Below are 13234 nucleotides of genomic sequence, written 5' to 3' on the forward strand. Positions count from 1 at the left end.
GATCTAGGGTGGGTCTGAGCAACAGCATTTTAAATTGTAAAGTCTCCAAGTGACTCTAAGTGTATATGAGAACTAGTAGGATGAGGCGATGGAGAGGTCATGGGTGAGGGCCCATTCTTACTCTTTACCCCCACAAGGAATGAATTCACCCCAAAGCGAACACTCCAGAGATCTGCCTCTCCTCTCCCCTAAGGTGATCCTTCCAATATACAAAGGAGATGTCACTATTCTCATTTTTCCACATGTTTACCTTCCTTTTTGAGTCTCTGGATTCAGTCTTCCACTGGGATTACACCTCTCTGCAGTTCCTATGTTGTAAAGTCGCCAAAGCTCTGCTATCTTCTACATGACAGTCAGGAGACGCACCAGGACCAGTAGCTTCAGCAGCTGGGGCTGCTCTTGAAAGTTGATTTCCAGTACCTTATGGGGAACAGCCACTCCCTGGTACTAAAGGTGCCCCATCTCTGATGAGAGCCTCAGGAGCCAATGGATAGCCACAAGAATGATTTCTGCTTCCAGGGGTGGCCACTCTCAGAATCTTGCCTTGTTTATGCCGAGTTGAGATGTAGGGGCTCTTGAAGGTTGTTATTACCGTTTTTTCCCCTCCCTAAAGGCATCACTTCCTCATGTACAGACTTCACTATGGTATTCAAATCTGCATCCTGGCAGGGATCTTATAAGATAGAATTTTGGGTTGAAGACCTGTAATGAGATGCACCAGGGTCAGCAGAAGAAATCCAGCAGTCTCAGCCACCTAGGGGCTTACAGAGTCTGTAAAGAGACATACAAACTATTCTTCACACAGACAGAGCACAGTTAGGTGTGGCATTCTTTAATCAAAAAGCACTTTTAGAATTTCTCAGATTCACACATTACAAAAGGCAGAGATGTGTACATGTGTCAATGACAACAAATTCAGCCTCAGTCCTTTTTCCTAACCTTTTCCAGAACAGAGAACACATGCTCCCTGCCTTGAGAAACAGTGACTGTTTTCTTTAGAAAGATGGAAAATCACATGTTTCAGAGTAAGATTGTATTATTTGCTAATAATCATGAAGGAATCATTCTTTTTCTGTTCACAAAGGTTGACCTGAGAAATCTATTTTAAAATGTTGAGTGACGGAAATAAAGAAAGAGGCCATTCTGAGGAGCAATTTTTTAAAACAGAAAACTGCAGTTCCAGTGAAATGGTCCTGTGAGATGAGGCAGCCTTTCATGGCCCAAGCATGGCAGGAATCTAACATTTCAAAACCCCTTCATTAAGAGGCAGACCTTTCAGGAGTGATTTAAAAGCACTTTAAGAAATAGGTTCTTCATTCCCCAAGCATAAGCTTGGAAGAAGCCCCACAGTCAGGAGAAGCAGACAGGTTTTCCCCCAAGATAGGCGACTAGAGATGGCAGAGCCAGTTGTCTGTAGAAAGAACAAAAGTTACAGGTGAGAATGACTGTGGCTGAAGGGGAAGGCCGAGGGAAGAGTGCTGGAACCTGTCAGAGAACCCACGGGTAGAATCTGGGGCACAGTGGAACCAGGCGTGGCGGCTCATGCCTGTAATCCCAGTACTTTGGGAGGCCGAGGCAGGCAGATCACGTGAGGCCAGAAGTTTGAGACCAGCTAGGGCAACACGATGAGGCCCTGTCTCTACAAAAAATACAAAAATTAGCTGGGTGTGGTGGCTTGCACCTGTAGTCCCAGCTACTTGGGAGGCTGAGGTGGGAGGATTGCTTGAGCCTGGGAGGCAGAGGTTGCAGTGAGCCAAGATCATGCCACTGTACGGAAGCCTGGGCGACAGAGTAAGACCCTGTCTTAAAAAACAAAAACAAAACTAAAAAACCCTCAACAAACCAGGCATCAAAGGAACATACCTCAAAATAATAAAAGCCATATATGACAAACCCACAGCCAACATCATATTGAATGGGGAAAAGTTGAAAGCATTCCCCAAAGAACTGGAACAAAACAAGGATGCAAATTCTCACCACTCCTATTCAACATAGTAATGGAAGTCCTGGCCACAGCTATCAGGCAAGAGAAAGAAAGAAAGGACATTCACACTGGAAAAGAGTAAGTTAAATGATCTCTGTTTGCTGATGACATGATCTTATACCTAGAAAACTCTAAAGATTTGATAAATGACTTCAGTAGAAGTTTCAAGATACAAATTAGTGTATAGTGGCTCATGCCTATAATCCCAGCATTTTGGGAGGCTGAGGTGGGAGGATAGCTTGAGCCTGGGAGTTCAAGACCAGCTTGGGCAACATGATGACACCCTGTCTCTGTTTAAAAAAATACATACACATATATACACACATACATATATATATTCAAAAATAAGAAAAAAATTAATGTAAAAAAATCAGTAATATTTCAATAGACTTATAACGTTCAAGCTGAGAACCAAACCAAGAAGGCAATCCCATTTACAATAGCCACACAAAATTACCTAGGAATACATTTAACCAAAGTTGTGAAAGATCTCTATAAGGAGAATTACCAAACACTGATGAAAGAAATGGTAGATGACACAAACAAATGAAAAAACATTCTATGCTCATGGATTTGAAGAATCAATATCATTAAAATGGCCACACTGTTCAAAGCAATCTACAGATTCAACACAATTCCTATCAAATTACCAATGTCATTTTTCACAGAATTAGAAAAAACAATCCTAAAATTCATAGGGAACCAAAAAAGAACCTGAATAATCAAAGCAATCCTAAGCAAAAAGAACAAAGCTAGAGGCATCACATTATGTGACTTCAAATTATACTACAAGGCTACAGTAAACAAAGTAGCACGGTACTGGTACAAAAACAGACACACAGATCAACAGAAAAGAATAGATAATCCATAAGTAAAGCCACGTACCTACAATCAACTGGTCTTTGACAAAGTTAACAAAAATATACATGGGGAAAGGACATCCTATTCAATAAATGGTGAGGGAAAACTCGGATATCCACATGTAGAAGAATGATACTGGACCCCTATCTTTTTTTTTTTTTTTTTTTTTTTAAGACGGGGTCTTGCTCTGTTGACCAGGCTGGAGTGCAGTGGCGTGATCTCGGCTCACTGCAACCTCCGACTCCCTGGTTCAAACGATTTCTCCTGCCTCAGCCTCCCAAGTAAGTGGGATTACAGGCACATGCCACCATGCCCAGCTAATTTTTTTGTATTTTTTAGTAGAGACAGGGTTTCACCATGTTGGCCAGGATAGTCTCGATCTCCTGACCTTGTGATCTACCCGCCTCAGCCTCCCAAAATGCTGGGATTACAGGCATGAGCCATCGCGCCAGCCAGGACCCCTATCTTTTACCGTCTACAAAAATTAACTCAAGATGTATTACATTAAGACCTAAGCATAAGACCTGAAACTATAAGAAACCTGGAAGAAAACCTAGGAAAAACTCTTCTGGACATTGGCCCAGGCAAAGAATTTATGACTAAGACCTCAAAAGCAAACGCAACAAAAGCAAAGATAAAGAACTGGGACTTAAATTAAGAAGCTTCTGCACTGCAAAAGAAATTTTCAACACAATAAACAACAGGAGAAAACATTTGCAAACCATGCATCTGACAAAGGACTAATATCCAAACATATGAAACAATGCTTAACATCACTCATCAACAGCAAAATGCAAATTCAAACCACAAGGAGATACCATCTCACACCAGTCAGAATGGCTATGATTAAAAAGCCAAAAAACAACAGATGTTGGCCGGGCATGGTGGCTCACGCCTGTAATTCTAGCACTTTGGGAGGCCAAGGCAGGTGGATCATGAGGTCAGGAGTTCGAGACCAGCCTGACCAACATGGTGAAACCCTGTATCTACAAAAAATACAAAAATTAGCCAGGCATGGCGGCGCATGCCTGTAATCCCAGCTATTCAGGAGGCTGAGACAGGAGAATTGCTTGAACCTGGGAGATGGACGTTGCAGTGAGCTGAGACTGCAACACTGTACTCCAGCCTTGGCGACATTGCGAGACTCCGTCTCAAAAAAAAAAAAAGGATGTTGGTGAGGATGGAGAGAAGTGGGAACATGTACACGCTGCTGGTGGGAATGTAAATTAGTATAACCTCAATGAAAAACAGCACAGAGATTTCTCAAAGAACTAAAAATAGAATTACCATTCAACCCAGCAATCCCACTATTGGGTACCTATCCAAATATAAATAAATTATTATATAAAAAAAGACACCTGTACTTGTATGTTTATCACAGCACCATTCACAACAGCAAAGTCATGGAATCAACCTCAGTGTCCATCAATGGATGATTCAATGAAGAAAATGTAATATACATACAACATGGAATACTATGCAGTCATAAAAAAGAGTGAAATCATGCCTTTTGCAGCAACATGGATGGAGCTGGAGGCCGTTATCCTAGGTGAAATAACGCAGAAACACAAAATCAAAGACTGCACATTCTCACTTGTAAGTAGGAGCTAAACAACGGGTGCCTGTGGACATACAGAGGGGAACAACAGACACTGGGGACTCCAAAAGGAGGGAGGATGGGACAGGGGTTAGCGTTGAAAGATTACCTACCAGGTGCAATGTTCACTACTGGAATGATGAGTACATCAGAAACCCAGACCTCATTGCTACGCAACATGTCTATGTAACAAACTTGCACGTGGAATACCATACAGCCACAAAAAATAATGAAATCATATCTTCTGCAGAAACATGAATGAACTGACTTCAGGATGAAGCCCTTTAATGAACACAGGACAAAGAAAGTATCTGCAGTTTCCAGGGCCTAATATTTAAATACATGAAAGGCAGGCACAACTGGAAGGCAGTACACCTAGATATTTAAAAATCAAAAATCTCACTTCTATATTTAATCCCCAGTCCCCAAAAAGAAGGAAACACCACAATACCAGGCTATGCAATGCATCCACAGTGCTCCTTGCTACAAAAGCTTTCAAAAAGGCCAGTGAAGTTTTACACTTTTCTCAGCAAAAATGCCAACATAGGAAGCAAACAGGGAAAGAACACATTTAAAAAGGGCTGGCTAAAAAATTCCCAGAAACAGGATCTAAAAGAGAAAAAAAGTGGAGAAGACTTTCTTGCTCCAGAAAACGTGATAACCTAAATATAGGCTTTTAATTAAGCTGATTTCTGACCACAGAGCTCTAACATAAAAAGTCTTTCCAAATCTCTTATCAGATTTCAGCCGGGACAAACCTAAAATAGGTCTCCTCTTCAGGTTGTCTGGTTCTAAAACCAGCTTTTCCCCCCTAATTGTGCATGCAAATGAATTACTTTACATTTCAAAGGATCCCGTTTTGGCTACTGCTGCTTATGACCACCCCGTGTTAGGTGGGTCCACTTTCCTAGATATTTACAAGAGGATGCCCCATAAGTGTCATACACAAACCCAGCTGGTGATGGTCACAAATGTAAAACCAAGCCCCAATCCCCAAAAATAAAACACAGCTGCAATCTTAAAAGCATGCTCTATAAAATGAGACCATAGGTGCCACACTGCCAATCCCTTACGCTAACCTCCTGTCCCGAGGCAGAGGCAGAAAAACTTTGACCCGAACTTTCTGCTGTGACAGAAACAGAAAAAAAAAAAGGCAGTTCTCTGCAGATATCTTGACCTGAATCTCCTGTCCAAAGACAGAGACCGAAGCCCTCACTCTTAAGGAAAAGGGAAGATTTGAAAAACAGCCCAAATAATGTCTACAACTTCACCCAAATAGTGGGAGGTCTGAATTCAGGAGAACTTACCAAAAATATCTGGTGGGACTGCTGAGGACGGGCAGTTCATGCTGGTGCCAAGCGCCACTTTCAAAGAGAAACACTAGTGGTGGGTGAGAGTCACTCTCAATCCTGCCTCCTTACACCAGGTATGTTGACCTAAAAGGAAGAAGTTGAGGCAAAGTTAATCTAAGTGGAGAGCTTATTTGGGCCAAGCTTGAGGATTTCAACTTGGGAGCACAGATTCAAGATGCCATGAAAATACACTTTGTTTAACAGCAGTTATAAGTGAATGATTTTTTTTTCTTTTTTTTTTTGAGACGGAGTCTCGCTCTGTCGCCCAGGCTGGAATGCAGTGGTGCAATCTCGGCTCACTGCAACCTCTGCCTCCCAGGTTCAAGCGATTTTTCTGCCTCAGCCTCCTGAATAGCAGGGACTACAGGTATGCACCACCACGCCTGGCTAATTTTTGTATTTTTAGTAGAGACGGGGTTTCATCATGTTGGCCAGGATGGTCTCGAACTCCTGACCTGGTGATCCGCCTGTCCCAGACTCCCAAAGTGCTGGGATTACAGGCATGAGCCACAGCGCCTGGCCCTAAGTGGATTTTTAAAAGAAAATAACGAGCAGTTCCTGAGTTGTTTACCAAAAATCTATATCAAAATCACATAAGGTATTGTTTGGCTATACATTGTTTTTGTATCATAAATTCCAGGAATGTGAAGATAATGGGTGAGTCTGGAACAAAATGACTCTAAACAAGTGCGCCCTGCATGGGTGCAGTGGGGCGATGTTCTGCACCCAGGGTGCAGAACAGCTCAGACTGATCCATTTTTCTTTTCAGTACAAACTGAAGAGGGCTCCAGAGATTACCTAATTGTAGTTTTCCCAAAGTGTGCTAAATTAGTATTTTATATCTGTTACATTGGTTCCAGAACCCCCATGGATACCAAAATCCATGCCTAAGGAATACCAGTGAAGCTCACTGCCTGTGCAGTGGTTCTGTCTGAGCTGTGCGTTAGACACACTTGTAGTGATTTTAAAATACACAGATGTAAATACATAGACGTCCAGGTTCCACCCAAGAGCTCTTAAGTCAGAATCTGCAGAGGTGAAATCTTCCATCTACATATTTTTTAAATGCCCCACAAGTGATTTTGATCCAAGCCAGAGTTCAGAACAACTACTGGAGCCTTTCATTTCCTTGACTTCCTCAACCTCAATGTTTTTCACCATCTTTCTACTTCAGTCACCCACTTTGGAGGTCACGCCCCTTCTGAAATCTTTCTTACCTTAGAAAGCACTAGACAGTGGGATCTAGACTGGATAGGGAAGGAAGTGAAGACAAGAGTGGCTTAAAAGGAAAGAAATTAGGCTGAGCGCAGTGCCTCACACCTGTAATCCAGCACTTTGGGAGGATGAGATGGGCGGATCATTGAGGTCAGGAGTTCAAGATCAGCCTGATCAACATGGTGAAACCCCGTCCCTACTAAAAGTATAAAAATTAGCCAGGTATGGTGGTGCATGCCTGTAATCCCAGCTACTCAGGAGCCTGAGGCACAAGAAATGCTTGAGCTGAGTGGGTGGAGATTGCAGTGAGCAGAGTGCCACTCACTCTGGCACTCCAGCCTGGGTGACAGAGTGAGACCCTGTCTCAAAATAATAATAATTTAATGTCTCCAACATTAAAAACTCTCACTGGCCACACACCCCTTTTGTAACTACCATCCTTTCTTTTTTTCAAGGTCACAACTCTTCAAAAAATTGTCAATACTTTCTCTACTTCCTCATCGCCCATTTCTCAGTTCTCTATAATCTGGCTTTTGTTCTGCCCTTAGTACTCTGCTGAAACTGCTCTGGTTATGACCACCAAAAACCTTTATGTTGTTCATGCAATGGACCTCATTACTTCTTTCTTTCTCTCTCTTTCTCTCTCTCTCTCTCTCTTTCTCCCCTCCCTCCCTCCCTCCCTCTCTCCCTCCCTCTCTCTCTCTCTTTCTCTCTTTGAGTCTGGTTCTGTCGTCCTGCCTAGGGTGCAGTGGTGTGATCTTACCTCGCTGCAACCTCTGCCTCAACCTCTGCCTCCTGGACCCAAGCCATCCTCCCACTTCAGCCTCCCAAGTAGCTGGGACTACAGGTATACGCTACCACACCTGACTAATTTTAGTAGAGGTGAGGTTTCATCATGTTGCCCAGGCTGGTCTCAAACTCCTTAGCTCAAGTGATCCACCCTCCTCGGCCTGGTGCTGGGATTACAGGTGTGAGCCACCAGGCCTGGCCTGACCTCATTACTGCTTCCAAGACAGTATCTGATACTGGTGACTGGTGACTCTTGCTTTACTTTCACCGTCTCTCTCAGGGAGCTGTGATCTAATCTCTTTTTCTTTGCCTGCCTTTTCCGTGTTGCTGCTTCTTAGGTTTTCCTAAGATCTACTCTTGTTTCTCTGTAGTTGACTTACAGGGATCTTAAAAAGACAAAAACCTGATCGTATCAGTCCCACACTTAAAATTATTCAGGGCATCCTGCCACTCTTAGGCTAGAGTAGAAAGCCATAAAGAATCCTATGACTGACTGCTTCCTGCTCTCTGCAGTCACTCTCCTGTTTGCTCGAGGCTTCATTCACACTGACCCACTTTTAGGTGCTGAAATGTGCCATGCGCCCGCCCTCCACCCCCATGACAACATCTACTCCTTTTTCAGGTCTCAGGGAAGATTTTGACATCATAGACCAGGTGAGGTTGCTCATTTACATCTTCCTTTTCTAGGTAGCATTTTTTTTCCTCTCTCTTTTTTTTTAGACACAGTCCGGCTCTGTTGCCCTGGCTGGTGTGCAGGGGCGCAGTCTCAGCTCACTGCAACCTCTGCCTCTAGGTTCAAATGATTCTCCTGCCTCAGCCTCCTGAGTAGCTGGGATTACAGGTGTGTGCCACACCTGGCTAATTTTTGTATTTTTAGCAGAGACGGGGTTTCACCATATTGGTCAGTCTGGTCTTGAACTCCTGACCTCAAGTGATTCTCCCACCTTGGCCTCCCAAAGTGCTAGGATTACAGGTGTGAGCCACCACACCTGGCCATGGGTAGCATTTTTTTTTTAATCACTGTAATTATTTGTCTAATAATCCATCTTTATACCTCACCATTGTGTTATGTTAATCTCCATGATGGTAGGAACCTGGTCTATCTGGTTAACTATTCTATTAATATTTTCAGTGTCCAGTGCCTGGCACATAAAAGGCACTTAATAAATATTTGCTACATTTGTAAATGAAAGGATTCTGGTGTTTGCTTTTCTTTTTTTAATTTTTTAAAAACTTTAAATTTTAAACCCATTTTAGACTTACAGGAAAGTTGCAAAATAGTGGAGTTCCTGTATACCACTCACTCTGCTTGTCCTAATGTTAACAGTTTACAAAACCACAGTATAATGTGCAAAACCAGGAAATTAACACTTGAACTTTTTTTTTTTTTGAGACAGAGTTTTGCTCTTGTTGTCCAAGCTGGAATGCAACAGCACGGTCTTGGCTCACTGTAATCTCCATCTCCCTGGTTCAAGAGATTCTCCTGCCTCAGCCTTCCAAGTAGCTGGGATTACAGGAACCCACCACCACACCCGGCTACTGGTACAACATTATTAACTGAAATTATTCACATTTCACTAATGTTCTTTCTCCACTAATGTTCTTTCTCTGATCTAGAATACACACTGCATTCAGTTTTATTTTTCCTTAGTTTCCTCCAATCTGTAATAGTTTCTTAGGCTGTCTTTCATGAGCTTGACACTTTTTAAAAAGATTGAAAAGCATTTTATGATGTTACATATATTTAAGAAATAGGGCAAAAATGGAGAGATATAGGTTATATGCCTGAGCATCAAGCCTGAGAGCCCACCTCCCTGTTCAGGCCCAGGCTCTGGAGTTCATTCCCATCAATGCCATTTTGATTGTGTAGTAAGATGAAAATTTGTCTATAGTTGGGGTGACGAGAGAAATTCACACTATGTATCAAATAGCAAGGTGATGAAGTAAATTATAACAGCATGACAATGCAGGAGCAAGTAACCAATAGATTAACATTACTTTGTCTATTAAATGCTTCAGTGCCCTTGTATACTTACCAATGATTTAAATGGTTTAATAAACACCTAGTTTTATTACACTTTGAACTAGAATAATCTCAAAGATACAATATAATGTATTTTAGCAAAAGAGTAAAATTCTATCAGCTTTCTATTCCTTTTTATATATTGACATTCTTATTTTATTCTTATTTTTTTGAGATGGAGTCTCACTCTGTCACCCAGGCTGGAATGCAGTGGTGCAACCTCAGCTCACTGCAACCTCTGCCTCCCAGGTTCAAGTGATTTTCCTGCCTCAGCCTCCTGAGCAGCTAGGATTACAGGCACGCGTCACCAAGCCTGGCTAATTTTTGTATTTTTAGTAGAGATGAGGTTTTGCCATGTTGACCAGGCTGGTCTCGAACTCCTGACCTCAGGTGATCTGCCTGCCTTGGCCTCCCAAAGTGCTGGGATTATAGGCATGAGCCACTGTGCTCAGTCATATTGACATTCGTAATTGTCATGTCAGTTGATGCAGCAAACTACATGTCACGTGTTAGTAAGTGATACAAAGGTTTGCTCTGTAGAGTTAATAAGCTGCACCATGGCTGCAGTGAAATCATAATATGTGATCTGTTTAATGAAGGTTAAATCCCTTGTGTTCACTTAACTCAGGAGCAGCCAAATGTAAGAGGTAAATTGGGCAAGGGGTGGAGGGTTGGTGGGTGCAGAGCTTCCATGCCCTCTCTGGGCATGGCAACCTCCAGCCCTGTATGTGTTCACCAATCTGGAAGTTCTCCAGACTCCTTTTTTTTAGTGTTTCTATGGAGGTTGCATTATATAGTCAAGATTGATTAAACTACTGGACACTGGTGACTTTAAAATTTTTTAAAATTTCTAATTGACAAATAGTAATTGTATATATTTATAGAGTACAATGTGATGCATTAATATATATTTACATTGTTGATGTGGTTTGGCTGTGTCCCCACCCAAATCTCATCTTGAATTCCCACATGTTGTGGGAGGGACCCAGTGGGAGGTAACTGAATCATGGGGGCAGGTCTTTTCCATACTGTTCTCATGATAGTGAATAAGTCTCATGAGATCTTATGGCTTTACAAGCTAGAGTTTCTCTGCATAAGCACGCTCTCTCTCTCTCTCTATCTGTCTGCTGCCATCCATGTAAGATGTGACTTGCTCCTCCTTGCCTTCCACCATGATTGTGAGTCCTCCCCAGTCACTGGGAACTGTAAATCCATTAAACCTCTTTCTTTTGTAAATTGCCCAGTCTTGGGTATGTCTTTATCAGCAGCGTGAAAACAGACTAATACACATTGTGGAATAGCCAATTATCATATCTGTCACCTCACATACTTTTCAATTATTTGTGGTGAAAACATTTAAAATCTACTATTTTAGTAATTTTGAAATATACAATGCATTATCAGCCAGACGCAGTGGCTCAGGCCTGTAATCCCAGTACTTTGGGAGGCCGAGGTGGGCGGATCACTTGAGGTCAGGAGTTTGAGACCAGCCTGGGCAACATGTTGAAACCCCATCTCGAAGAGAAAAGAAAAGAAAAGAAACAAAAGAAAAGAAAAAGCCGGGCGCGGTGGCTCAAGCCTGTAATCCCAGCACTTCGGGAGGCCGAGATGGGCGGATCACGAGGTCAGGAGATCAAGACCATCCTGGCTAACACGGTGAAACCCCGTCTCTACTAAAAAATACAAAAAACTAGCCGGGCGAGGTGGCGGGCGCCTGTAGTCCCAGCTACTCGGGAGGCTGAGGCAGGAGAATGGCGTGAACCCGGGAGGCGGAGCTTGCAGTGAGCTGAGATCCGGCCACTGCACTCCAGCCTGGGCGACAGAACAAGACTCTGTCTCAAAAAAAAAAAAAAAAAAAAAAAAAAAGAAAAGAAAAGAAAAGGAAAGGAAAGAAAAGAAAAGAAAAGAGAAAAGAAAACAATGCATTGTTATTTTATTATTTTAGTCATCATTCTGTGGAACAGATCACTAAAACTTATACCTTCTGTCTCACTGAAACTTTGTACCCTTTGGTCAACATCTCTCTAGCCCCCTACCACACAGCCCCAGATTCTAGTAACAACCATTCCACTCTATACAAGTTCAACATTCTTAGAGTCCACGTTTTAAGTAAGATCATGCAGTTTCTGTTTTTCTGTGCTTGGCTTATTTCACTTAATACAATGTCCTCTAGGTTCATCTATGTTGTCACGAATAATATAATTTCCCTCTTTTTGAAGGCTGAATAATATTCCATTGTGTATATATACCACATTTTTTTTTTTTTTTGAGACAGAGTCTCGCTCTGTTGCCCAGGCTGGAGTGCAGTGGTTCGATCTCGGCTCACTGCAACCTCCACCTCCCAGGTTCAAGCAATCCTCCTGCCTCAGCCTCCTGAGTAGCAGGGATTACTGACACGTGCTGCCATGCCCAGTTAATTTTTGTATTTTTAGTAGAGACGGGGTTTCACCATGTTGGTCAGGCTGATCTCAAACTCCTGACCTCGTGATCCACCCACCTCAGCCTCCCAAAGTGCTTGGATTATAGGGGTAAGTCACAGCGCCTGGTGACCACTTTTTTTTTTTTTTTTTTGAGAGGGAGTCTCGCTCTGTCGCCCAGGCTGGAGTGCAGTGGCCGGATCTCAGCTCACTGCAAGCTCCGCCTCCCGGGTTCACGCCATTCTCCTGCCTCAGCCTCCCAAGTAGCTGGGACTACAGGCGCCCATCACCTCACCCGGCTAGTTTTTTGTATTTTTTAGTAGACACGGGGTTTCACCAGGTTAGCCAGGATGGTCTCGATCTCCTGACCTCGTGATCCACCCGTCTCGGCCTCCCAAAGTGCTGGGATTACAGGCTTGAGCCACTGCGCCCGGCTGGTGACCACATTTTTAAAATCCATTCATCCAGTGGACATCAAGGTTGCTTCCATATCTTGACTACAGTGAATAATGTTGCAATAAACACAGGAGTACAGATATTTCTTTGGCATACCCATTTCAATTCCTTTGAATATATACTTAGGTCCTGGTGTGGTGGCTCACACCTGTAATCTCAGCACTTTGGGAGGCTGAGGTGGGTGGATCATCTGAGATCAGGAGTTCAAGACCAGCCTGGCCAACATGGTGAAGCCCTGTCCCTAATATAAATACAAAAATTGGCTGGGTGTGGCGTGGCGCATGTCTGCAATTCCAGCTGCTTGAGAGGCTGAGGCACAAGAATCACTTGAACCTGGGAGGCACAGGTTGCAGTGAGCTGAAATCGTGCCACTGCACTCCAGGCTGGCTGATGGAATGATACTCTGTCTCAAAAAAAAGAATACCCAGAAGTGGAACTGCTGGATCATATGGTAGTTTGATTATTTTTATTTTTATTTGAGATGGAGTCTCGCTCTGTCGCCCAGGCTGGAGTGCAGTGGCGCCATCTCGGCTCACTGCA

At 43.0% G+C, this 13234-nt stretch overlaps 1 protein-coding gene across 2 annotated transcripts in view; it reads right to left on the minus strand.

The window, feature by feature from the left end:
• LOC105463720 (zinc finger protein 713) overlaps positions 1-13234 on the minus strand; it is a 58891-nt gene that overhangs the window by 33964 nt on the left and 11693 nt on the right. For both annotated transcript variants that reach the window (XM_071095216.1, XM_071095215.1), the window contains exons 2-3: positions 5750-5878; positions 251-702 (exon numbers count right to left, since the gene is read on the minus strand). The gene's annotated coding sequence lies outside the window, so the exon portion shown is untranslated. The remainder of the gene's footprint in view (positions 1-250; positions 703-5749; positions 5879-13234) is intronic.

This window comes from Macaca nemestrina, chromosome 4 (genome assembly GCF_043159975.1).
Source record: "Macaca nemestrina isolate mMacNem1 chromosome 4, mMacNem.hap1, whole genome shotgun sequence".
Lineage (NCBI taxonomy): Eukaryota > Metazoa > Chordata > Mammalia > Primates > Cercopithecidae > Macaca > Macaca nemestrina.